Source organism: Phaenicophaeus curvirostris, chromosome Z (assembly GCF_032191515.1).
Source record: "Phaenicophaeus curvirostris isolate KB17595 chromosome Z, BPBGC_Pcur_1.0, whole genome shotgun sequence".
In the NCBI taxonomy this organism is placed as follows: Eukaryota; Metazoa; Chordata; class Aves; order Cuculiformes; family Cuculidae; genus Phaenicophaeus; species Phaenicophaeus curvirostris.
Genome location: NC_091431.1, coordinates 74,612,029 through 74,637,090, shown reverse-complemented (window position 1 = coordinate 74,637,090; position 25,062 = coordinate 74,612,029). Strand labels below are relative to the sequence as shown.

The following is a 25,062-nucleotide window of genomic DNA, read 5'->3' as shown; positions in this document are numbered from 1 at the left end:
AGAATCATGGAGTGGTTTGGGTTGGAAGGAACCTCAAAGCCCATACAGTTCCCACCCGTGCTACGTGCAGGGACATCTCCTGCTCGATCAGGTTGCTCCAAGCCCCATCCAGCCGGCCCTGAGCACCTCCGGGGATGGGGCAGCCACCCCTGCTCTGGGCAACCTGGGCCAGGACCTCCTCACGCTCACACAAAAACATTTCTTCCCAAGATCTCATCTCAATCTCCCCTCTTTCAGCTTAAAACCATTCCCCCTCACCCTGTCTTTGCACTCCCTGATAAAGAGCCCCTCCCCAGCTCTCCTATAGGAAGGGTCACTTTCCTCCTCACTTCCCTCTTCTGCCTGTTGTTTTCTCCAACACATCCCCTTATCCTAATCTTGAGCAGAAGTCAGTAGCCTGCAACCTTTGGCCCTTGTGTCAAGCCCTAGAGAGAATTCAGGAGCAGAGCTATTAGCTCAACTCTTAGCTAAAAGCTGAACAGTAGAGAAGTATTTTTCTGTGAAACTCTGAAATTACTTCTTGGATGAGAGACCTTGTTAAACTTTTATACCAGTTGTAGTTCCAGGATAGATCATAGAATGATAAAGGTTGGAAAAGACCTCTAAGATCGTTCATTCCAACTGTCAGCCTCACACCACTGTGCCTGCTAACCCATGTCCCAAAGTGCCTGGTATGATGATGTATAGATGCCTACAAAGCCGTAGTACATTGCACAAAATGGATGTCAGAATCCAGCGTATTTTAAATAATTAGTCAAAACCTGACATTCAAATTCATGGCCCCAATCTCATTTTCCATTTCAAGCTTCGAGATTATCCTGGCACCAGGCTTGCTGGATGGCTCTTTCCCAAAGTAGAATTAAGCAATTTGAGGTCCGCTGTTGACATTGGCCAATAACTATTTGCAGGTGGCAAGCTCAGTGGCGTGATTCAACACCTGACATTCTAATCAGCCGTACGAAGCATCACCAGATGAAGCAGCTCCTGATCCGCTTGCAGTAAGGGATTCCAGGCCAACAAATGAGGAGCATGGTGCCTGGGATCCTCAGCTCCCAAAGATGGGGAGGTGACTGTTGTAATGCAGATTCAAGAGCGCATTTAGGTCCTTATTGTTTTGTGCAACTGCTTGATTCACCCTGACCTGGCACTTGAGCCTCACTGTGCCTTTTTGTGTAGCAGACCCACTGTGTGAGCACAGCGTCTGAATCCCAGATGAGGTAAGATAAGGTCGTGTCAGTGTGTGCCGCATTCACAAAGTCTGATTAAGAAATGAGTGTTCTCAGCAGTTGCTGAACAAATGCATTTTGTCCAGTCTGTTGCCTGTCCTAGGGGAAGTTTTATTTCTTATGTAAGGTTATGGTTTCTGACCCCTGTTGGAGCCAGTACGGGGGTCAGTTTGGTGTGTTTTGAAGTCACCATCAGCTGTTTAAAGCACATATTTGATATAAATTAAACCTTGTAGGGCAACAACCATCATAAATACGCTGAAGTTTATCAAGTTATTTGCTAAACTGCTGGAAAAATTGCAACTGGAGCTCCCCCTGCCCATTTCTAGCCACGAGAGTTTGTGATTGAAAACAAAGGGTGAATTTTCCCTGGGAAAACAATGTTCTAGTGATGATGGCTACATTTCTAAAAATGTTTTATGTGGTTTACAGAGCTGCTTGTTGCACATGTGTGTACGGTGCTGATAGTTCAGTGGCCAGGCAGCCCATGAGCTGAGGCATCACTGGCTCTTGCAGGCTGCTTAGCTAGTGTCCTCCAAGATCTTCTTGTGCTGAGAAGGAGTAAGGGATAACCCTCTCACCCTGTTTCGGGTTTCAATGCCTGGATGATAGAAGCACAATTACGCATATGTGTGAATGTGAGTTGCTACACATAGAATTATAGAATTATGAAATGCTTTAGGCTGGAAGGGATCTTAAAGCCTATCCAATTCCAATCCCTCTGCCACGGGCAGGGACACCTCCCACTGGATCAGGGGCTCCAAGCCCCATCCAACCTGGCCTTGAACCCCTCCAGGGATGGGGCAGCCACCCCTGCTCTGGGCAACCTGGGCCAAGGGCTCCCCACCCTCACAGCAAAACATTTCTCCCTAAGATCTCATCTCAATCTCCCCTCTTGCAGCTTAAAACTGTTCCCCTCATCCTATCCCTGCCCTCCCTGATAAAGAGTGCCTCCTCATCTTTCTTGTAGACTGGACTTACCCAGTCTCAACCCTGAGGTTACATGATAGGAATGCAGTTTCATGCTAGAATAAAGGAAACAATGAATGATTTCAAAGGACAGTCTAAACAGCTGAGCAACCTGTCTTCTTCCTTGCCCTCCAGGGAGAAGTCAGAGGTGGTGGTTGTACGTCTTGCATTGTGCTTTTGGGTGCAAGCCCTTCCATCACACTGTCTCCCTTGTGGGCTAAGGCTTGAACCTGCTCGTCTTCTTGTGATTTTTTTTTGCTGTCCCAGAGGTACAGAAGCTTATATGCTTCCTGAGGAATGGGGAAAGAAAGGCTTATTTCCTTCTTTCCTGTGAGATGCAGAATTGCACGGCTGTCAGTTCTCAGAGCTGGGTTTGTGCTGGTCCCTCTCAGTTGTGCAAACATGGTCCGTGGCTGCTCTCCTGGGTTTGACCTCTTTGTTCCATTTTGTGTGTGGACTTAGAACTGGTGAATACACACCCTTCAAAACGGCAGAGATGCCTTTCAGGATGGTGTCGCTCTCCTGTAACACACTTGATGTTTCAGCAGCATGAACAGGACAAACTGTTCCTCAGAGAAGTTGCTTATTTTGGACCATATTTGGGCTTAGTCTTTGTCCTTACTCAGCAGCAGGATCTCTGGCAGGTATTACACACCGGTTATACCTGCTCCGTCACCTCCCACACCTTCTTCACTTCTCAGCTGGTGCGAGGTCTTCTGCTGGCTGGGTGGCTGGGGTTGGTTCTTCCCAGACTGAGTGCTCTGGGGTGCTGCCTTCAGCCAAGCAGAGGAGCATCAAGGGGAAGTCAGGGTGTCTTACAGTATTTTCACAGCCAGCAGATGTTCCTTGAGATGGTCTCGAAGATTTGAGACCTCAGTTTTATCCCCCAAGATGCCCTGAATTGCTGCTGTAGCTGCTCTTACAGGGTGGTTCATGTAGGCCACTAAGGCTACACTGTTCTCAGCAGTGTTCCCAATGGCATCTTGGCTTGGATCAGACATGGCGTGACCAGCAGGTCCAGGGAGGTTCTTCTCCCTCTGGACTCAGCACTGGGGAGACCGCTCCTCGAATCCTGGGGTCAGTTCTGGGCCCCTCACCACAAGAAGGATGTTGAGGCTCTGGAGTGAATCCAGAGAAGAGCAACAAAGCTGGTGAAGGGTCTGGAGAACAGGCCTTATGAGGAGCGGCTGAGAGAGCTGGGGTTGTTTAGCCTGGAGAAGAGGAGGCTGAGGGGAGACCTCATTGCTCTCTACAGCTACCTGAAAGGAGGTTGTGGAGAGGAGGGAGCTGGGCTCTTCTCCCAAGGGACAGGGGACAGGACGAGAGGGAACAGCCTCAAGCTCCACCAGGGGAGGTTCAGGCTGGACATTAGGAAAAAATTTTTCACAGAAAGGGTCATTGGGCACTGGCAGAGGCTGCCCTGGGAGGGGGTTGAGTCACCTTATAGAATCATAGAATCATAGAATAAGCAGGTTGGAAGAGACCCACTGGCTCATGGAGTCCAACCATTCCTATCAAACACTAAACCGTGTCCCTCAGCACCTCGTGCACCCGTGCCTTAAACCCCTCCAGGGAAGGCATCAGGTTAGTTTGGCAAGACCTGCCTTTTGTGAACCCATGTTGACTGGGCCTGATCACCCAGTTTTCTTGCATGTGCTTCATGATCGCACTCAAGATCACCTGCTCCATGACTTTCCCTGGCACTGAGGTCAGACTGACAGGCCTGTAGTTCCCTGGATCCTCCCTGCGACCCTTCTTGTAGATGGGCACAACATCAGCCTCCAGTCCAGTGGAACTTCCCCAGTCAGCCAGGGCTGTTGGAAGATGATGGAAAGGGGCTTGGCCAGCACATCCGCCAGCTCCTTCAATACCCTTGGATGAATGCCATCCGGCCCCATAGACTTGTGGGTGTCTAGTTGGGCTAGCAAGGCTCTGACCACCTCCTCTTGGATCACGGGAGCCTCATTATGCTCCTCTAGCTCCTGGGTTAGTACACAGATGGACCAACTTTCTTTACAATTAAAGACTGAGGCAAAGAAGGCATTAAGTACCTCAGCCTTTTCCTCATCCCCTGTCACTGTTGTTCCTTCTGCATCCAATAGGGTCTGTATGGTCTCCCTAGTCCTCCTTTTATTATTTATATATTTATAGAAGGAATTTTTGTTCTCTTTCACAGACTTTGCCAATCTGATTTCTAGCTGAGCCTTAGCCCTTCTGATTTTTTCTCTACACAATCTCACTTGCCTCCTGTAGTCCTCCCAAGAGGCCTGTCCCTTCTTCCAGAGCCCATAAACATTTCTCTTCTAACCTTCCCTGGAGGGGTCTAAGGGACGGATGGACGAGGTGCTGAGGGACATGGTTTAGTGTTTGATAGGAATGGTTGGACTCGATGATCCAATGGGTCTTTTCCAGCCTGGTGATTCTATGATTCTATGATTACTTGTGCACATTAGCACACTCAAAACGGCCTCCGAAAGGCCCCACTGGTGTTTGCAGAGGAGATGAGTATCGTGGGTGTAGTTTATTCTCAGGAACATGCCGTATCTTGTGTGACTGGACTGTGACCATGTGCAGCACGCGTGAAGCCTGCACATCCCTGCAGTCACGCCACATGGCTGATCACAGGCAGATACGATGGCCTGGAGAAGGGCTCCAGCATCTCCTGCTACAAAGAGATGGCTCTGCGGCAGGCTGGGCTTTGCCAGGGTCTGACTGCTGCCAGAAAAGCGGCCTTGGATGTGGCCACTACCTGAAGACAAGGGGTAGGGGTACCTGGCAAATACAATTTACAGACCCTGGGTTTGCAGTGTTCATCAGCGCTTGTGGTCTGGAGTTAATATTCTTTCCACTCACTTCAATGGGACAGGAGTCAGGGTTCCTACACAGCTTTTTGAGTGACTGGATGTCTGTTGGGACGTCAGAGTTCACAGAAGCTTATTGCCATCCAAGATGGGCACTTATATAGGATCATAGAATCACTGGGTTGGAAAAGACCCACCGGATCATCAAGTCCAACCATTCCCATCATTCATCCTCAGCTTGGTTTGCACAAGTTATCCAACTGACTCTGTGAATCTCATTTCCACTGATTGCAGGGGTCTCAAAAAGTGGAAGTGAGGGTGACAAGTAAGTCTTGAGGGACAGCACTGTTAGGAGCTGGGAGACTGCATGGTAACGTGTTAAGCGGGTTTGAGGGCTTTGATGCAAAATAAGGTGATAAAGGATTTTTACTTGTTGAAAACCTGTGTTGTACAAATTGGTTTTCACATTTGTTGAGGAGGATTTTAGTACTCAAATCAGGAACAGGTACTCTTTTAACAACCCTTAAAATGGCATTTAGCTTTGTGTTTATGTTAGCTATGCTAACCCTATGAAAATGAGGAGGCCCTGGCCCAGGTTGCCCAGAGCAGTGGTGGCTGCCCCATCCCTGGAGGGGTTCAAGGCCAGGTTGGATGGGGCTTGGAGCCCCTGATCCAGTGGGAGGTGTCCCTGCCCCTGGCAGGGGCGTTGGAACTGGATGGGCTTTGAGGTTCCTTCCAACCCAAATCATGCTGTGGTTCTATGATTCTATGCTGCAATTCCTGTGTGTTAGTCCTTGCTTGTAGTTAATGCAAAATCTCACAGTAAGGGAAGGAGGAAACATGGATGCAGCAAAGTTAAAGGAATGTAAACCTTAAAGGATTTTATGGATCTTCTATGTACCACAAAGTTTTTCTAATAAACTGTACTTAAAGCTTTGGACACCAAGGGAAAACATGCTACAGCAGCCCCTCCAACGGTCTCGCTCTGCTTTGCCAGTGATACATTAACCCAGAGTGGGAGTTTTTGTGGCTTACACCTCTCAGAAAACTCGACTGTGGTCTTGGTGTCTGACCCAGTTTTTCTCCGTCAGGGGAAGACATGTGTGAGTTGTTGATTCAGCTCAGGCTCCTTGCAACACGCAGCCAGCTCTCAGCAAGCCTGTCATTTTTCGTGTGATTTCAGTTTAACAGGGATTGTTCTGAAACATTAGCTGACAACGGATTTATTCCCTTTATGCTGCTGGTTATATTGCATCAAGCTCAACCTGGATTGGGAAATTCAGTGCTGGTCTTGTAAAACAGTTTCCACTTACCTCCAATTACAACAGAAGATAAACCACAAGAAGCACAAAACTCTCATAAGTGGGTGAAGAAAAGCAAAAACAAGTACAAGGCAACAAGAAATGTAACAAAAGAGAGAAGTTTGTGGCTGAACAGCATCCCCAGAAGGTGCAGGAGGACTGGGCAGTGGTGCCACACATCTGGTGCAGCCCAGGTCAGGCTCGCTGGAGCTGCGCTTACGCAGTCCAACGGCGTGCTCTGTCATTTGGGATGTGTGCATGCCTCGCCTCACCTCCCTGCAGCATCATCTGCAGCCTCCGACGGAGATTGGCTGCTGCGCAGTCAGCCCATATCTTACTAGAGGGAAATTTGAGACTCACCAAGCCCAAATGTCAAATGCTGCTTAGTCAGATGAATAGCAGCAGTCACCAGCAGCCAGCTTTCATCAGGGGCAGTGTTTTGCATCCAAGCTTTGTTTCTCAATGTAACGTGTAAAAAAAAAGGGTTGTGTGGGGCTGGCAGCACACATGGAAAACCGGCATTTGCCGTGTAAGCTTCTTCCCCGCCCTAGTCCTGCTCCCCACGCACCTTCCCCCGACAGCTGGATGCGACCGATAAAGGCCAAAGCTCTAGCTTGCAAGCATTTTATTGGGTTTTTCAAAGCAAGTAAAAGGATTTCTCCTTCCCAGGCACTCACCCTGAGGCTCCCCCCTCTAAACGTCTCCTGGCTGCGCTCACTCATCCAGGAAAGCTTTCCTAGCAGCTGGGGGCTCATATTGCTGCTCGCACACTGCTTGGAGTACCCTGCACACACCTACGCCACCACAATGTTGATTTGGGTGATGTTAGTGGGGCTCCTTTGCCTCAAGCACCCAACTCGAAGTGTGGGGATCATTTGGGGTGCTGTTGTCAGGAGGAGAAGCTGGTTTGGTCAGACTCTCTTCCCTTTGGGGTTTGTGCATGCACACATGCACGCACACATTTTCTTGCTTGCATGCACAGTTATTACAGTATAGGAGCCCCAAAATGCAAAACATTCTCAGCTGGAAGAGGCTGTGAAGTCACAGACAAATTTAAACATGTTTTTTTTCTGTTTTATTCCTCCCTGTTGGACCTCTTTCTGAATTTGACTGTACCTCCCGCATTTGAATTCTAGAGATGCTCATTCGAATGCTTTCAGAGTGTGTCTTTGCAGAGCAGGGCTATCCTGGTAGGAGTCAGCAAGTAGCAAACAGTGAAAGCATCCTGAGCAATTAATCTCACTGGAGCAGCAGAGAGTGCAAGCACCTTGCTGCTTCCCTGTTTGCCTTTCCTTCTGAACCAAACAAGTGGGCACTGGCATGTTCTCCTGAGCCCCATCCAACCTGGCTTTGAACCCCTCCAGGGATGGGGCAGCCACCACTGCTCTGGGCAGCCTGGGCCAGGGCCTCCCCACCCTCAGCGTGAAGAATTTCTCCCTAATGTCTCATCTAAATCCTCCCCCTTCCAATTTAAAGCTATTCCCCCTCATCCTGTCACTACAAGACCACATAAGAAGTCCCTCCCCAGCTTTCCTGCAGCCCCTTTCAGCACTGGAAGCTGCTCTAAGGTCTCCCCAGATCCTTCTCTTCTCCAGACTGAACAACCCCAACTCTCTCAGCCTGCCCTCGGAGCAGAGCTGCTCCAGCCCTTTCATCATCCCTATGGCCTCCTCTGGACCTGTTTCAGCAGCTCCATCTCCTTCTTCTGTTGGGGATTCCACAACTGGACACAGGATTCCAGGTGGGGTCTCCTGAGAGCTGGAGGTGCTGCTGCAGCATCCTCCGGGTCATCCCGACCTCCCCAAAGCCCTGGGCAGCACCAGCCTTCCAGCCTTGATTTTTTCTTGCAGGAACTTCAGTGCAGTTTGGATTCGGGCCATACATTCAGGAGTTGTGCTGAGGGTGGGATACCTCTGATTTAATTTCAGCCCCTTGTTTAAGTTTGGCACTCAAGTGCTTTCTGCTGCCTCAGGGGAGAGAGCAAGGGAGACCTGCACATAGCAGCTGCTTTAATCTGTGTTAAAAAAGAAACCAAGATGACTATCAGCCATTTAATTTTTAGGCGGCTTATGTTAGGGGAAATTAATCCCTTCCTTTGCATCTGTGTCTTGCAGAATATAGATGCTAATGTCTACTAAATACCTTCAGCTCCTCCTCTGTCCTTCGCAGGGGAAAGTGGCACATATAGGAAACGTGAAATTCTAGACTTAAAAATGTGCTTTCTGGAAGCTTTTCTACTGTCACCTTATTTCTATAGAAATGTATGTTCCAGGATTCTTTTATTTCCTATATATTATTCCAGCATGATTAGTTTACTACAAGCTCTTATTCTGTTTCCTAAACCTTGTAAATGTGGAATAACCACTTTTAATTCTGCAGTCACATGGTATCTCCTGTTTAATAATGTCTGGCTTGATTAAATTAAAATAAACGTGGATGTTTGCAGACTCTAGTAAGAATTTCCTGTGACAGCATCTCCCTGAAACTGGCAATATGTGTGTTTTGGTATTTAAGCATCAGCATCTGATTATTACAACTTACTGTCCCTACTTACTGTCCCCACTGTTACTTAACATTTGTCCAATTCTCCAACCATCTCCTTGGAGAGTACCAAAATGCTTCCAAAGGGCAAAAAAAAAAGTCAGGGCGCAACACATTTTCTACAAATTGAGGGTTAATTAACACATTTCCCTGGAAAATATTATATTAAAAGACAGATTTTGTGCATCAGCCCTGATGGAAAGTTGAAATATTTGGGATGCATCACAAAATCCCATAAAGTTTATCAACTTAAGCCAGCAGTGAGCATGGTATCTCTATTTAGCCTCCAGCTCTAAGAGCAGCTGCAGTGTTTTTCTGCCCCTGCAGTGTTCTTCTTGCCTTCAGTGTCTGTTTATTCAAAAAAAAAAGAAGCCATGATTGGTGAAATCTAAGGGAGCTTCTTTTACACAGTAAAGAAGTGTTGCAATTGGCAATGTAAACAGCACGTTGTGTCTCTGGAAATCCAAGTACAAACTGCTTATGCAGAGCTGCCAAAGGATGCATGAAGCCTCCTTGTTTCAAGACATCAAGAGGATGTAAAAGTATTTCTGGTTTATATATACATAAAAAATAACTAAGACATGATAGAAAGAGGTTACAAAAAATACCCACCCCTAGCACCTTTTAAAAATCAGTCATTTTATGTGTGTTAAGTGCATACAAAAATTTGCATTCACTACATTTTTAGTATAGAAACACCTTCTGCATCTCTTCATGGAAGAGGCAGATCTGTTGGCACAAACTTTATTAGCAGGTTCGGAAATGTAGACCAAGCTTTCCAAAATGGATTAACCTTTCCTCTGAAAAGCTTTTAAGTTCTTAAATAAGTGACTAGGTACTTTTTAAAAGTGCTCAGTATCTCTAATAAATGCTACATTTAATACTGCAAGGTGAGTTTTGAAATGTGTATGAGTACTTACAGAGGTGTGTGGCTTCTGGTAACTGGTTGATGTGACTTCTTGAGTGTACTGGGATTTGTTTACTCAAGACAAGCTTTTTCAAACAGTTTCTGGCATCCGATTATTTCTGTTGACAGTAAAATAAGTGATCTTCAAGAAATTCTCAAGTCTTTTAAAGAAAAACATTCTCTTAAATAATTTGAAAAATATTGTTGTTGAGCTCAATTACTGGGAGATAAGAATAATTATTTTTTATTAAAAATAATACAAATGCAATCTGTTCAATGCTGTGATTGTGGGAAACATTGAGGGGCAGCTACCATGATGACATATGACTGCCTCGTGTCTTTTGAATGAGGATTTTGCATACAGCAAATGTAGCGTCTTCTGAGACAGAAAACACCGGGGAGTGTTCAGCATGAATAAATGGGAACACACTAAGGAAAAATAAGTCATTCCTTTTCCACAGGCGCTCCAACAGGAAATGTGCAAGTCTCTTGGCGTTGCTGCTATCCAGCCCTTGTTCTTGTGGTTTGGCTTCCTCCGGTGTCTCTGCTACCAGGAGGTGTGGAGAGTGACACTGATGGGATAGGGAGAAACTCGTGTGGCTTTGAATGGTGCCAGTGGGCGCAGAGTGATGAAGCCTAAGATAGTACTAAGAAGTTTGATTTTTGAAAAATTTTTGAAAAATTTTGAAAAATGTCTCCAATTGTTTGAAGCAAAGTGGACAAGAGGTATCGGCATTTCAGAATTGAGCATTCTCCCAGCATTCTGCTTGAGAAACTGTCACCTCTGGCCTGGACAGGCACACACTCTCCTGGGTGGAAAACTGGTTGGCTGGAGGGCCCAGAGAGTGGTGGGAAATGGAGTTAACTCCAGCTGGAGGCCAGTGACAAGTGGGGTTCCCCAGGGCTCAGGGCTGGGTCCAGCCCTGTTCAGTGTCTTTATCAATGACCCGGAGGAAGGCATCGAGTGCACCCTTAGCAGGTTTGCGGACGACACTAAGCTGGGTGGGAGTGTGGATCTGCTGGAGGGTCGGGAGGCTCCAAAGGGATCTGAACAGGCTGGATCCATGGGCTGAGACCAATGGCAGGAGGTTTAACAAGGCCAAATGCCGGGTCCTGCACTTGGGGCACAACAACCCTGAGCAGCTACAGACTAGGAGAAGTCTGGCTGGAAACTGCCTGGAGGACAGGGACCTGGGGGTGTTGGTTGACAGCGACTGAACATGAGCCAGCAGGGGCCCAGGTGGCCAAGAAGGCCAATGGCATCTTGGCTTGGATCAGAAACGGCGTGACCAGCAGGTCCAGGGAGGTTCTTCTCCCTCTGGACTCGGCACTGGGGAGACCGCTCCTCGAATCCTGGGGTCAGTTCTGGGCCCCTCACCACAAGAAGGATGTTGAGGCTCTGGAGCGAGTCCAGAGAAGAGCAACAAAGCTGGTGAGGGGGCTGGAGAACAGGCCTTATGAGGAGCGGCTGAGAGAGCTGGGGGTGTTTAGCCTGGAGAAGAGGAGGCTGAGGGGAGACCTCATTGCTCTCTACAACTACCTGAAAGGAGGTTGTGGAGAGGAGGGAGCTCGGCTCTTCTCCCAAGTGACAGGGGACAGGACGAGAGGGGAGGGCCTCAAGCTCTGCCAGGGGGGGTTTAGGCTGGACATTAGGAAAAAATTCTTCACAGAAAGGGTCATTGGGCACTGGCAGAGGCTGCCCAGGGAGGTGGTTGAGTCACCTTCCCTGGAGGTGTTTAAGGCACGGGTGGACGAGGTGCTGAGGGGCATGGGTTAGTGTTTGATAGGAATGGTTGGACTTGATGATCCAGTGGGTCTCTTCCAACCCAGTTGTTCTGTGATTCTGTGATTCTGTGAACTAAAGAACGGTCAGCTGAGACAGAAGCTGAGCATGAACAAGATTTCCCAACTAAGCCAAACTAAAATCACAGATAAATAGGTAGTTATTCTGAGTGCCAATCAAGTCTGGAAACTGAGAGTCACTTTGGGCTCTTTCCTGTTCACTCATTAGCAAGAATAATCCCACATGTGTGTCTTCAACACTGCCTCTGGTGAGGTATGAATCACAGAGGGAAACGAGCCTGTGAATAATACAGGAATGAAAATTAGCAAGGACTCCTCTCCATTGGTACAGTTATGCATTGCAGTCGTATCTTTGAAGTCCGATATTGCTGCTTATACTGTGGCATCTTCTTTTACTAATCATATCCAAATTTTAGCACATGGGCTTGCTCTAACACTGGGGCAAAACTGACCCCCATTTATTTCAGAAATTGCTTCGAGACAGCCAATACCAGAGCTGCAATAACAGCATGGTTACAGCTTTCTTCATTCTGGACGAGGACCTAAGCTGTTTAATTCCTACTGCCTCTAACCCACTGCACAAAATGTGCATCAGTTTCTTGGGAATAGCCTCTATCCATGCAAGAAAGTCGGGAATAAGTATGTAAATATATATGCAATGTAGAAACACCATGTAAAAATACCCTGAACTTGGGGAATGCTGTGGCTGAGACCAGCCCTGTCTGTGATGGGCTGTAATCTAATGCAGCTGCATTTGTCGCAGGATCATAGATCACAGAGTGGTTTGGGTTGGAAAGGACCTCAAAGCCCATCCAGTTCCAACCCCCCTGCAGGTCCCGGGGCCAGTGCCTCTCCACCCTCACAGGAAAACATTTCTTCCTAAGATCTCATCTCAATCTCCTCTCTTTCAGCTTCAAACCTTTCCTCCTCATCCTATCCCTGCTCTCCTTGATCAAGATCCCCTCCCCAGTTTACCTATAGGTCCCCTTTAAGTACTGGAAGGCTGCTCTAAGGTATTTATGCGTCTATTCAGCTTCTTTCTAGCAGTAGTTATGGGATAACTCTTCTTGCATCTACTAACTGCTCTTAAGATGTATTTGGTCTTGCCAAAGCCTCTTCAGGGCCTGATAGTATCGCGGCACGGCGTGCTATGTGAAGTAAGCGGTGGCATAAGCTATGACTTGCACCCGAACCTTACATCCATCATGCCTTACACCAGCTGAACGTGCTTGTGCACCCTTCTCTGCGGGGCTGGCCGTGGACTGGAGGCAAATTACCACGTAAGGCAAGAAGGATCTCTGGAGCATTATTGCGACAGGGGAGCTGCAGGCTACATCAGGAATCCTCCTCTTCAGTGGCTGAAAATACAGAGGTTACTTTCTCGATGACAGCTGATTCCCCAGTTTAAATTTAGGGGTTGAGATCACTGAGGCAATGGGTAGATATTTTTTAATGCAGCTGCAGGGGAAAAGGCTGTGCTCTGCACTTTCCCTGGAGAAGTCTACTTTACAGAGATGTTTTTAAATCATTTGGGCTTTATTCTAGATTCCACCAAAACTACTGGTCCTTCTGGTGTTAATAAGTGTTGATAAGATGGAAAAGCTCAAGAGATCAATCAGTATGCTCTCACTATGAGATTGCTGCTACTCACCTGTCATCAATCTATACCTTCCTGTTCATAAGCATTGCAGCTCGTGGGTCTGAAGGAGAACCTCTGCCCAGAGAAGCTGTAGAGCCCCCATCATCGGAGGCTTTTGTGACTCAGCTGGACACAACCCTGAACAACCTTGTATGATTTAACAGCTGACCTCGCTTTAAGCAGGGGTTAGGGCTGGAGACCTCCTGAGGCCCTTCGCAACTGGAATCATCCTGTAAGCCTAATGCTGAAGTTGATAGACAAGCTTGGTAATTAGCTCTGGATCTTTCCCTGACAAACAGCTGCTCCTTTTGAATCTGTAGAGTTTGGAAACTAGCTTTCTATTTCTTGTATGTCATCCAAAGGAGAGGAAAACCCCACCTTCCTGTGAGCATTGCAGCTAGGAAAGCTAATTTCCTATGGTTTTCTGACTTGAGGTTGATTTCCTTTGGTGTTTCAGTAAGTATGAACTCTGACTGAAAGATTTCTGATAGTAAAGGCATGTTATGGGGTCTCTAGTGTGTGTGTTTCTCCGATATTAAATAGCATATGGACTTAGAGCTTGATTCTTTCTCTGAGTGGAGACACTTAAAAGGCCTTTCTTTGTTCCCCTTCAGTACAAACTTCTGGACAATGCATGATAAAAATTCTTTGAGATGACTCCTTCTTTATCCATTTTGCTTAAAAACTTACCAGCGTGAGGCATGGTGGGGAGAGTGGGATCCTAAGGTGCTTGTCTGCGTTCACACAGAAAGCAGAGCTGCCAAAAAAACCTGGATCTTTCAGGCCCTCTTATGTCCTTAGTTTAGGATACAGTGAGCACCAACCACTTTGAAAATGTGACCCTTATTCAGGTTTGATGTGAGAGCTGATTTCTGCAAATATCTGGCAGTGTATTTCCTTGGTCAAGAAAACAAGTCATAATATGGCTTGTGACCGTGCAAAAGTGGGATGGATCTTCTTGATCAAGGAGAAGATCAAAAAGAAAGTGAAATGCTTTTGTACGAGGCATTGAATGCCCTCTAGCCTCTGATCCTTCTCCCCCTCAGTCTCCTCCTCTTCCTTTTTTCTTCCCTTGGCTTTGGTCTTTGTTGCCTTTTAGCCCTTCTATTTGCTACTACAAGGGAAATACGGCGATACGCAGTGCAACAGGAGCCGTACAGAACAAAATCCCACACCACTTTTCTTTTTGGTGGCTCCACTAAACCACGGGATGGTGTTGCGACAGACTCTTAGTTGCTAAAACACCGTGGCAGGAAAGCCTGTGGTCTATCTTGGAGCCCTCTTCATGCATGAGAAATGCTTGAGTCCCTCAGTCTAACCTTGATTGTTGTGGTTTTTGACTACATTGACCAAGACATGGGACAAACCTTGGACTTAAAGTAACACCCCTGTGAATGGGGGTCTAATTGTCTCCTCCTGAGCCTGTGAAGCCCCAGCATGAAGCTGATAGTAACAGTCCCTGTCAGAAAAGAGTATTTTACCATTCACAGGAAATATCTGGTAAATGAAGTTCTCTGAACCTTTCCCTCATCTCAGCCCCCAGGAGGTATCTAAACATCAGCTTAGTGCCCCAAAGCATGATGATTTAATGAAGTCTTCTGAGAAGTGCTACCCTCTTGTGAAGGTTTCTAGTCCATTGACAACTAGTTTCACTACACTATGTAAAGTTAATTGACAAAGGAATACCAGGGGAAAAAAAAAAAGGACAAGGAGCAGCAAGAGTGGTTAGGGTGTGGAGGTACTGCCGTCTTGCACTGAGGGGTGTTATGTCATGTTCAAGATCCCTAAGCCAGCTGAGTGACAGTAATCTGGCAGCAAGAAGAGGTGGCATGAAAACCCTGTGCCTCTGGGAAAGGATAAAGGGCGTTCTTGCCCTGCAAAATATCACGTTTGATTGTTTCATTTAGGCAGTCAGGTTTCTCTTCTGGGATGGAGAAAGGCAGCTTGTATTTCACACAGAAACATGGGTTGGTTACACTCTGGCTTCTGCCACTCAAGGACGGTCCATACCTGCTGGTGGGTATGAGAATTTGAACGGTAACCTGCCCCATTTACATATATTAAAATAAGTATTTTAACAAAGAACACTGTGTTCTGGTTAATTCTCCATTCAATGCCCTGGTCAGCTCTGAAATGCCATCAAGGAGAAGACTGGCCTCGCCAGGGAGAGGTCACGACTACAAAGAGGTGGAGGCAAGGGAGAAGGAGCAAGCACGACAGGATTTTTCTGAGTGCTGCAGATCAATGGGTTGGTCCCTCTGTGCTTCCCACGCTCTTTGTGTTGCATACCAGAAAGAAATATGGTGCAGGAGGGTGGTGTGACAGGAGTGACGTGGCCTGAAACAGCAGTGGTGTGAGCAGGACTCCTCCAGTTGCGCTCCACCTTCTGCAAATCAGCAGAGAAAGTGCTCAGCAGAGAAGGAAAAGCCACATTTGATAAGGGAAATTGTTATAATTACATTGCTATGATACCTGGATCTCAGAATCTCACGTGTGGTGTTAGTTTCACTGAGGGACTTCAAAGCACTAGGAGATAAGTGCTGCTGAGCTCCTCTAGCAGGTAGGGAAACAGGCATACAGCTCTGGTGCTCACACAAGGAGAGGAAAAGGCTCAGTCCTTGAGGTGGAGACAGATTTTGCTGCTTTTTTTTTCAGCCTCAGGGAGAAGCAGCTCAGGCACTGAGAGAGCCAAGGCAGGAGCCCCACTCCAGAGTGTGGCCGGCTATGAAGCTCAGGTGCCTGAGATGAAATTCATGTGAAGTACAGACCTGAACTTTAAAATTTTAAACCCTCTCAACCTGCTGCCTGGCTCTGACTTCTGGATCCTTTTCCTCCATCCCACCTCGCTCCAGACCAGGTCCCTGCCCAAATGCATGGGGATTCCTGGAACCCCTTCCAAGATGTTTTACATCGAGGCCATAACAAAGCTCTGTCTCCAGAAAGGGTTTGCAGGAAGTTTTTTGAGCCTAGCAGTGAGCTCAGGCTGAGATCTAAGTGCCTCCAAGCAAAACCTGGTGTAACTCTTGCTGCCTCTTACTGGGCTGGAATCACACGCGAGATGGATTTTTTCCTTGATTTTATGGGCTTGCTCAAATTTTATTGCAAACATAATGACTGGAAAACGTCAGTCGCCAAGGTCTCTTGCAGCCCTTGGGGTCTCTCCAAAGAGGCCAGGAATCAGCCACACCTGCAGAGCAAATAAACATATGGGTCACAGAACAAGGATGCGGGTGATGGGGGAGATCAAAGGGCTCATCTGACATCTCCTACCTGGGATGGGTTTGGCTCTTCCAACCTGAATCCCATCAAAGTTTGCTAAGGTTTTCCCTAGGAAAATGGATGACTGGTCTGAGTTAACAGGGAGACCTGAGGCTAGACGGCTTGTCCCGAGCCTCTGAGCTGGAAGACATATACTTGCTGCTGTCCTGACAAAGAAACCATCTGTATGTCTCGCTGCTAGCTTGATCTCTGCTTTTAAATTTGATCCTGGTGCATGGAAAAACTTGTCATTTAATAAAGCAGCTGGCTGGAAAAGACAGTTGGCAGGGTGCAGCAAGGAGCTGTGTCCAGTGTGCATCATGTTTTGGCATGTCCACCCCTGTTTCTAGCCACCTTGGAAGATTTCCCAAGATATTGGCTCTTTATGAAAAGAAAAATAACCACCCAAACCTGCCTCTACTGCAGCACATCACTCCATAACCATCTCCCTGCAGTTAACTGGAGTTGGGGGCCAGAGGAGGCAAACAGCTGTAGCTCATGGTAAAGCAGCAGACTCGCTCTGGTTTTCATCCAGCAATGATTATCCTTCTCTGTCTTTTATGAACACTCTTAAATAGAGATGATCTGACAACAAAATTACTGGAGCAGGCTTCTAGGAAATCCTGCCAGGCACATGGCCTTTGGGACCCCCAAAAACTCTGGGGCAGGCATCCTCAAGCCTGACCTCAACCAAGGTATCTGCGCTTCAGGTTTTCTAAAAGGCACATAGTGATTTTTTTTTCTACCTCATAGCTAATGTGGCTTATTGAACAATTTCTCTCACAGGTGAATTACAGCAAAGCCAAGCCATACAGTGAATCCAGAAGTTGGTGCTGCCAATCACTGATTAGGTTCGGGTGCTTTTGAAGCTTGTATAGCAGGGCACTGATATTATTGTTAGCTTGGGTTTGCACTTCTTTTTCTTCATGTATCAGCTCCTAAAAAAGCAATTAGACAGCAAATCTCAGGGGCTGCCCCACTGCATCTCTTGCCCTGCATGGGATGATGGCAGCGGGCTGGTGTTCAAGACTCTGAAATGAGTGATGGATGCAACACAGCGAGATCTCCCAGCACTGCCCAGCTGCTAATCACTCACAGATGACTGCAATTGCAACAACTTGTAGGCAAATTAGACTTCTGTGAGGCTGGATGGCAAAGAACTTGACAGGAGAATGGGCCTAAACTTAGTGCAGTGATGACCAAATAAATGTGTTTGGTTCTTCTTGAGGCTTGGGGGCGTTTTAGACTCTTAATAGAAGAAATCTGCTAATCTGTGGTAATTGAGGGTTTTCTCCAGTCCATGAGTATGTTGAAAAAAAATATTCATGTGCGTGTTATTTAGCTTTGCTGACATCTCAAATAATTTAATGCTGTTTGTTGCATGAGGCAAAAGATGTCAACATTGGATTGGAGTTTGCTAACACTGACGTGGTCACAGCTGACTAGGAAGCCAAATATTTTGTGCAAATACACAAAAAGAAGGATGACGTGAGTGACCTTCTGTAAGTGATAGGAAGTCTGTAGTATTGCAAAGTGGGCTATTGTGTCAAAAGCAGACAGCTAGAGAAGAGGCATCCTTTAATTCTCCACCCACCCATCCATCCCTGGGACTTTCCACCCTTCCTTGACCCCTAGTACCAGCTTCCTTGCAGAGAAGGGAAGAAAAGTCCTCAGGAAAGATGTTTGCTCCAGGAAAAAACGTGCTGGTAACTTGAGTAATCAGCATGGTACACCAGGATGCTGAAGGATTTTGGGAACCATGTAAAACAGAATTTATATCTTTAAACAAGATTTTGCTGTGCTTAAAAGTTCAATGGTGCTTTAAATTCAGGCTTGCAGTATGCCTGGAATACACTGGGGGCAGAGAGAAGGAAATAAGTGCCTATCAAAAAAAAAAAAAGACAGTTACCCAACATAATCTAACATAGCCTTTCTTAGGGAGCACTCTGGGGATGTGTAATTGGAAGGTAAAATAACCGTGAATGTAATGTTATGGTAGACTGTCAGCAAGTGGCTGTGTTCCATGCAGACTTCCAAGATGTTTTCTCTAATGTGTGAGCCAATGCTCAGTTTGGGGAGAACAAGCCATGGTGATGTTAGGTTTTTATTGTGTCCGGCTCTGCAGAGAAGCACTGTGCCTCAAAGAAGCAATTTTATGGATGCGTTTACTTCTTACACATCTGCTTTGCTCTGGAGGCAGTTTAACCAGTGTAAACATGTAACTGAAATGAGCTGGTCCGGCTTTTAGGTTGGATTTCTGCTCCACTGGAATGGTAACCTAGGAAGTTACTTGAAGAGCAGCCTGGTCCTGGTGGAAGATACTCCATATAATGCTGCACATGCAGATGTATAAACAAGCAGATAAAAAAGAGGTACCCCTCTAGGCTCAGGTACATTGTGAGCTTGAAAAACAAGTGCTCATTAAATCTATCTGTGTCTACAAGCCTACCCTGTGAACAGACTCCTCTTCAGCAGCTGAACCCATCACCTGTGTTCAGGGTTTAAATTTTACACCTCCTCCAAGTTTGACATTTCCTGGCTCTTTTTAACCAGGAAATTTCTCCATTCCTTTTTTTTTTTCTGGGCTAGGAGAGGTATGTGATGATATTGATGAGCTTCTAATCCTCTCCGTGGCTTATGTGTTCAAAACACTGCCCATGAGCCTGATGTGGGATCCTCCATCCATCTGCAGCTCTGGGAGAGGCAGCGGAGCAGAAACTTGAGAGGTCTTTGTACAATGCAGCAATTCAATAAGTTGTAATATTTGAGGAGCCGTGGCTCACCTTAAATTGCCAGTGCTGAACCGTACAGCATCCATATGGATCAGCTTTCTTTATGAATCACTCGCAAAGCCCATATTTGACTCCAGGAATGTTTCTAAAATACATTCATCTCTAGCTGTACTACATTTATCTCCAGGTCAGACACCAGCTCCTAATACTGATTCAAAACAGATTGAGGCTTTTCAACAAAATCCTTTTCTTTATGTGCACCACGGCAAATATGGATGTTTTATACGTTTAAGGAGAAAAATATCTTTTTTTTTTTTTTTCCTGTCTTACAGATAGCTTTACTCAGTAAAACGTGTTGGCTGTAAGAGTAGGGACTGTATCTGCACAAAGGGGAATTTCTGCGAGGGGTTCTGCTAAGGAGGTCAGTGTTTTTTGTCAGACTATTCGAGGATGAATGAACCAATGTAAAATCATGTGACACCAGTATCTGGGGTTACTTCGAGTCAGCGAACTTCCACTGCAGCGTAGGTAGCACCTCAGGTCTTCTCTTCCAATAGGAAAAGGACTTTTACGGGGAGAAATCAGGAGAGCTCGTCGACCAATGAGCGTTTGCTCTGGGAGTGAGTCACATTCATAAAGAGTTTCAAGTTTGTGGTCTGGCAGATCCTGAGACATGATTAAACCCACATAAAAGACCATTATTAATATAGTTTCTATAGTTCTGCACCCATGTTAGTTCATGCAGATGGGGAAGAAGTAGAGAGGGGGGGAAAAAATTTACTTAACCATGCTGGAAGCATGAGTCACTGCTGTCCCGGGTGAAATATAGTCCTGTAAATGCTCTGTGGGGTCCGCATGCTTGCCAGCATTCTTATCACAGAATTCCTACCTGGGACAAAGACAGCAGTTCTGGAAGTTGTGGAGAAATCAGCCCAGAGTATTTTTACCTGGGGCATTTACTTGAGGCTGCTTTGAAGCTGTTTTCCACTGCCTGCTCCGGGCTGCTCGACAGTGTCCTGCCCACGGTCCCCAGAAGTGTTGCCTGGCCAGGATGGTAACTCCGAGACCCCATCACTGTGCAGCGCTGGGGTAAAGCAGAGGGGCAGCTCAGACCTCAGGAGCTTAGCCAGGGTTTTCCCAGAGCAGTACCCACCTCTGCGTGGCCTCCTGACAAGGCGCTTGTTGTCTCTCCCCTTCCACTACTGGGACCAATTCACAGATTTACATAATCCTTGTCTCAGATTGGAACAATTTGTCTTGATTTTTAATATTATGATGATTTTTTAATGTCTCTATCCCTGGAAGTCTTCTGTTAGAGAAAATGTTTCTCATTATCAGCTATGAGGTTGCCAGGTCTGGGAAATATTTCTGGCTTATATTACTCTCTCTCTTCCTCCTGGTGTGCATGATACATCCCAGAAACAAATATGATAAGATCCCTTTTAGCTGTGGGAGAAAGTGACCATAGGGCAGGTAGGGGCTGCAATCCCATCTGTGATAACCCCACCAAAATGCTGTATTTCTGGCTCTGTCGTCAGAGCTTCATCCCCCTTGACAGCAAGCACAGGGATGCCTTAGGATGCCTGTCCCTGCACCCTGCTCTGATACCCTCCTGACCTACATACCTCACTGCAGGAGGGAAATGAGTGCAATTCTGACACACCTTTAGCTATAGCAGCAGCAGCTGCCAGGGAAAGTGCAAAAGTAATGATGGGGAGGATGAGAAGAGGAGCAAATTACAGACCAGCAACCTCCTGGTATCAGATCACAAGTAGTTTAATGAAAAAGAAAAGGAGAGAGGGACCCATATGATGTTTGCCTGAAACAGGCAACTGCTGGGGGCGGGAGCTGCCTGCCTTGGCTTGGGAAAAGTGCTTAAGAAAATTTCACAATAGAATTTGATCAAAACGTTGTCAGGGAGTGAAAGCACTCGGCAAGGCTCAGCCCACTCCTTCTGTGTGTTTGGTTGGTGACAACATAGACCTGATAAACAGCTGCTAGTCAGGTCTTCAGAAGGACTCCTCTTATCCTAAAGTAGATACCCAAAAGGCAGGAGATGCCTGTGGTCCTAATACGATCTTGCTAAAGAGCCATGAGCAGGGTGGTGATTTTTCTCTTCTGTAGCCTTTCACTTTCTAACAATCCTTGCCTTTGCCCAAAATAGCCGCTTCTTTCCCTCACCCCCATAGCTCTACTACCCATCCCACCACAGGCTGAGTAGCACAGGGGGATGCCACAGGGCATCAGGCCCCTGTATGCATGGGGGATGAGTGAGCAAAGCTGTCTTCATCATCTTCTCTCCCTGCTTGGGGGCTCTTCATGGAGACAGACTGAGCGCTGAAGCACCTCCCGTACGAGGACAAGCAGAGAAAGCCGGGGTTGTTCAGCCTGGAGAAGACTCCATGGAGACCTTAGAGCAGCTTCCAGTACTGAAAGGGTTCCAGGGAAGCTGGGATAGTACATGGCCGAATGGTTTTAAGCTGAAAGAGGGGAGATTCCCATCAGACATTTGGAAGAAATGTTTTCCTGTGAGGGTGGGGAGGCCCTGGCCCAGGTTGCCCAGAGCAGTGGTGGCTGCCCCATCCCTGGAGGTGTTCAAGACCAGGTTGGATGGGGCTTGGAGCCCCTGATCCAGTGGGAGGTGTCCCTGCCCATGGCAGGGGGTGGAACTGAATGATCTTGAAGTTTCCTTCCAACCCAAACCATTCCATGATTCTATGATTCTATGCAATAGTTTCACATTGCACCCTTCGCAGGGGCAGGAGGGAAAAGGATTTCATAGAATCATGTAACAGCTAGGGTTGGAAGGGACTTTAAACATCGTCTAGTTCCAACGCCCCTGCCATGGGCAGGGACACCTCCCACTAGATCAGGCTGCCCAAGCCCCGTCCAACCTGGCCTTCAACACCTCCAGGGATGGGGCAGCCACAGCTTCTCTGGGAAACCTGTTCCAGTGCCTCGCCCCTCTCATGGTGAAGAGATTTTTCCTTATGTCTAGTCTAAATCTGCCCCTCTCCAGTTTATACCCATTGCCCCTGCTCCTATCACCACAAGCCTTTGTGAACAGTCCTTCCTCAGCTTTCTTGTAGCCCCTTTCAGGTACTGGAAGGTGGCGATAAGGTCTCCTTGGAGCCTTCTCTTCTCCAGGCTGAACAACCTCAACACTTTATCACTGGCCCCATAAGCTGCTCCACCAAGCTGATTTGTTGACTGGTAATCAGATCAGATCCTAGCTGAGGTCACACTATTCCTACCTGATTATGCCCTGTGATTTTCTGCCTAGGTAAATAATCCCGCACTGGCTTCAGGAAGGGCAGTTCCAGACTGAACTAAATATTTCTACAAGCAAATACTGTTCTAGTATTTTTGGAATGACTTGAAGATAAATAAATTTGCTGTTTCTCAGGTGCTAAAAGATCCTGTTCATCTCTCCCATCCATTGTGCCAGGCTGGTTGTTACCCTGAGCTTGACCAACACTGAACTAATTCATTTCTCACCGAATATATGTGTTGGGAAGACTGTTCTCACTCTGCTAAACAAACAAAGTGCAGCTCGTCTCAGCAATACCTACTGGCTCCTTCACATTTTTAAGGGATTTCCATATGGAAAGGAGCTAGAAAATAATTTTTCCAGGTCTGCCTTAAAGGGAGAGTTGGTAGCAGCAGTTGCTCAGGGTTCTGCTTCAAAGAATGGTACAATTCTGCTTATCCCACATCCAAGGGGACCCCTGAGACAGTACACTTCAAGGTACATAATCTCCTCCCTGGGCTGGGGTTGTCCTCGACAAATAGCTCCATCGATAGTGTCAAAGTGGTTGATGTAGCTCAGCATCAAAGCAAAAGGTGCATCCAGCTCCATTTCATACCACCTGGGAGGAGAAAGCGCTGTCTAATTATAGTTTCTGAATAATAAGAGGAAGATTTGAGCCAAGCATTTTCTGCTCTAGAGGTATTGCTTCAGCCGGAGCAGCTTTGGTTTGTGTGCTGAGGAGAGCCGAAATGGGACTCAACTCGTGACAGTTTCCCTGGATGGCTGGAGGAGCTGGGAGCACTTATCTGGACACAGTTCAGCCAGCAGATTTAGCTAATCTGCCTGTTACCTCTTCCTGTTATTTATCACTCTCTAATTGTTTCATGTGTTTCACATTAGCTGGTAAAGTCTTGGGTCAGGGTCTTGAAATGTCCCCCTTTTCCTTGCAGAGTTAGTGGGAAGGAGCCTCAGGTGGAAATGACAACCAGGCGTGTCACGGTCAGGATCTCTCTGATGAAAGCCTCATCCTGTGGTCCTTGAGCAAACAACTCCCTGAGGCCAAAAATCAACACGTATGTGTGATTCCTCTCTTCAAGGGAAGAAAGAGATTGTCCAGAGAGGTGGTGGATTCCCCATCCCTGAAAGCATTCAAGCTCAAATTGGACGAGGTTCTGAGCAACGTGATACAGTTGAAGATGCCCCTGCTCACTGCAGGGGGGTTGAGATCTTTAAGGACCCTTCCAACACAAATGGTTCCATGACTTTATAAACAAGAATGGTTGTTGAGGGCCCCCCACTATGCCCTGTGGAGTGGGAAGGGTTCCAGCGAGGCCATGGACCAAACGTGCCTCTGGAGAGCCAGGAACTGCCTGTTCGTGAGCCATACTGAGCCAGATTTTACCCGATGGGTTGTTGCTGTTTGCATAAGATGGGTGTTACGGGAATGTACCTGCCTGTAAAAGCACCAGGTGCTGTTAAAGCATTCCATCCTGCAAGCTGGGAAAGATTGGTGGGTTCCCCACCTTGTTCCCTTGGCTGGACAAGGGAAAGCCTGTCTTTGCACAAGTATTTAAAAGAAAACCCAAGTACAAAGACTTTCCCTAAGTAAAGTCTGCAAAGCGCTTTTTTTTTTTTTTTTTTTACTTTCCCAGCAAATTTACACTTCTGACAGACAGACAGAAATTTCTCACTACAGAGAAATGTGCAGTGTTTCATCTTCTGAGAAAGTTTCAGACCACTTGCTTGAGAGGGGGATTTTTTCAGAATTAATGTAGCGGATATGCTCATGCTACACAGTGACAGAAGAATCTTTCAACAGGGGCTGCGACGCTTCTCATTTCCTTGAAATGTTAGCTGGGGAATTTAGTTTGCTACCATCAGCTGCTTCTCTTCAAAGAAAACCCCCAGTGCAATGTCATATCAGTAGAACATAAAATACCTCTGCTGAGCCCCAGTCCCATGCCCAGATTGCTTGCTGGAAGCATGGGAGTTATGACTTTGCAGAGAATGAAATGTACCAGCCCTGCATGTAAGCAGGGCTCATAAAACACATATTTAAAAACATATTCATGAATGTCAGATAACTTTGCTGATTGAAACTTATTAATACCTGGCTTTGGTTTTGCCATTCTGAAGTTCACATCCTCAATAATTCCTTTTTTTTTCCTTCTTTCCCCTCAAAGCAATAGCTACAGTAGGTGCTTTTCACTTTTCACCTGTACCTGGATGTTCTTAAGGTAAGTGCTATGCCCTGACCACAAGAGAGTCATCTCTTCTAACAATCTACAATGAAATTGTTCCACTGTCTGATCAGCATCTCTGTAGCCCAGTCCTCAAATAACATGATATCTATTGCTGAAATAGACAATTTACAACTTTCTTTCTCCCTCCAAAATTTGGCAAGTGAATTTATCTTGAAATTTTATAAAGGCAGAACCATTCCTAGGCGCTGATGTTATTAGTTTCCTATCTTTGTAGTCAGTAGAATTTAGACTGAAGAAAAACCCAAACCCTTAAAAAAGGTTCTGTTAATGGCAATTTGTTGGCCAGTTATTTCCTGGGAAGTAACTGTTTCATGGTAAAGTTCAAAAGAGAAACTGAAAATTTTTCTTTCTGATAGTTCCTTCTGGTTTTA

General features: G+C 46.6%; 1 protein-coding gene across 1 annotated transcript in view; it reads left to right on the top strand.

The window, feature by feature from the left end:
• Positions 1-6,837: 6,837 nt before the first annotated feature.
• Positions 6,838-25,062, top strand: part of RPL17 (ribosomal protein L17) — a 111,794-nt gene continuing 93,569 nt past the window's right edge. Inside the window, exon 1 of the mRNA XM_069881022.1 lies at positions 6,838-6,847. The gene's annotated coding sequence lies outside the window, so the exon portion shown is untranslated. The remainder of the gene's footprint in view (positions 6,848-25,062) is intronic.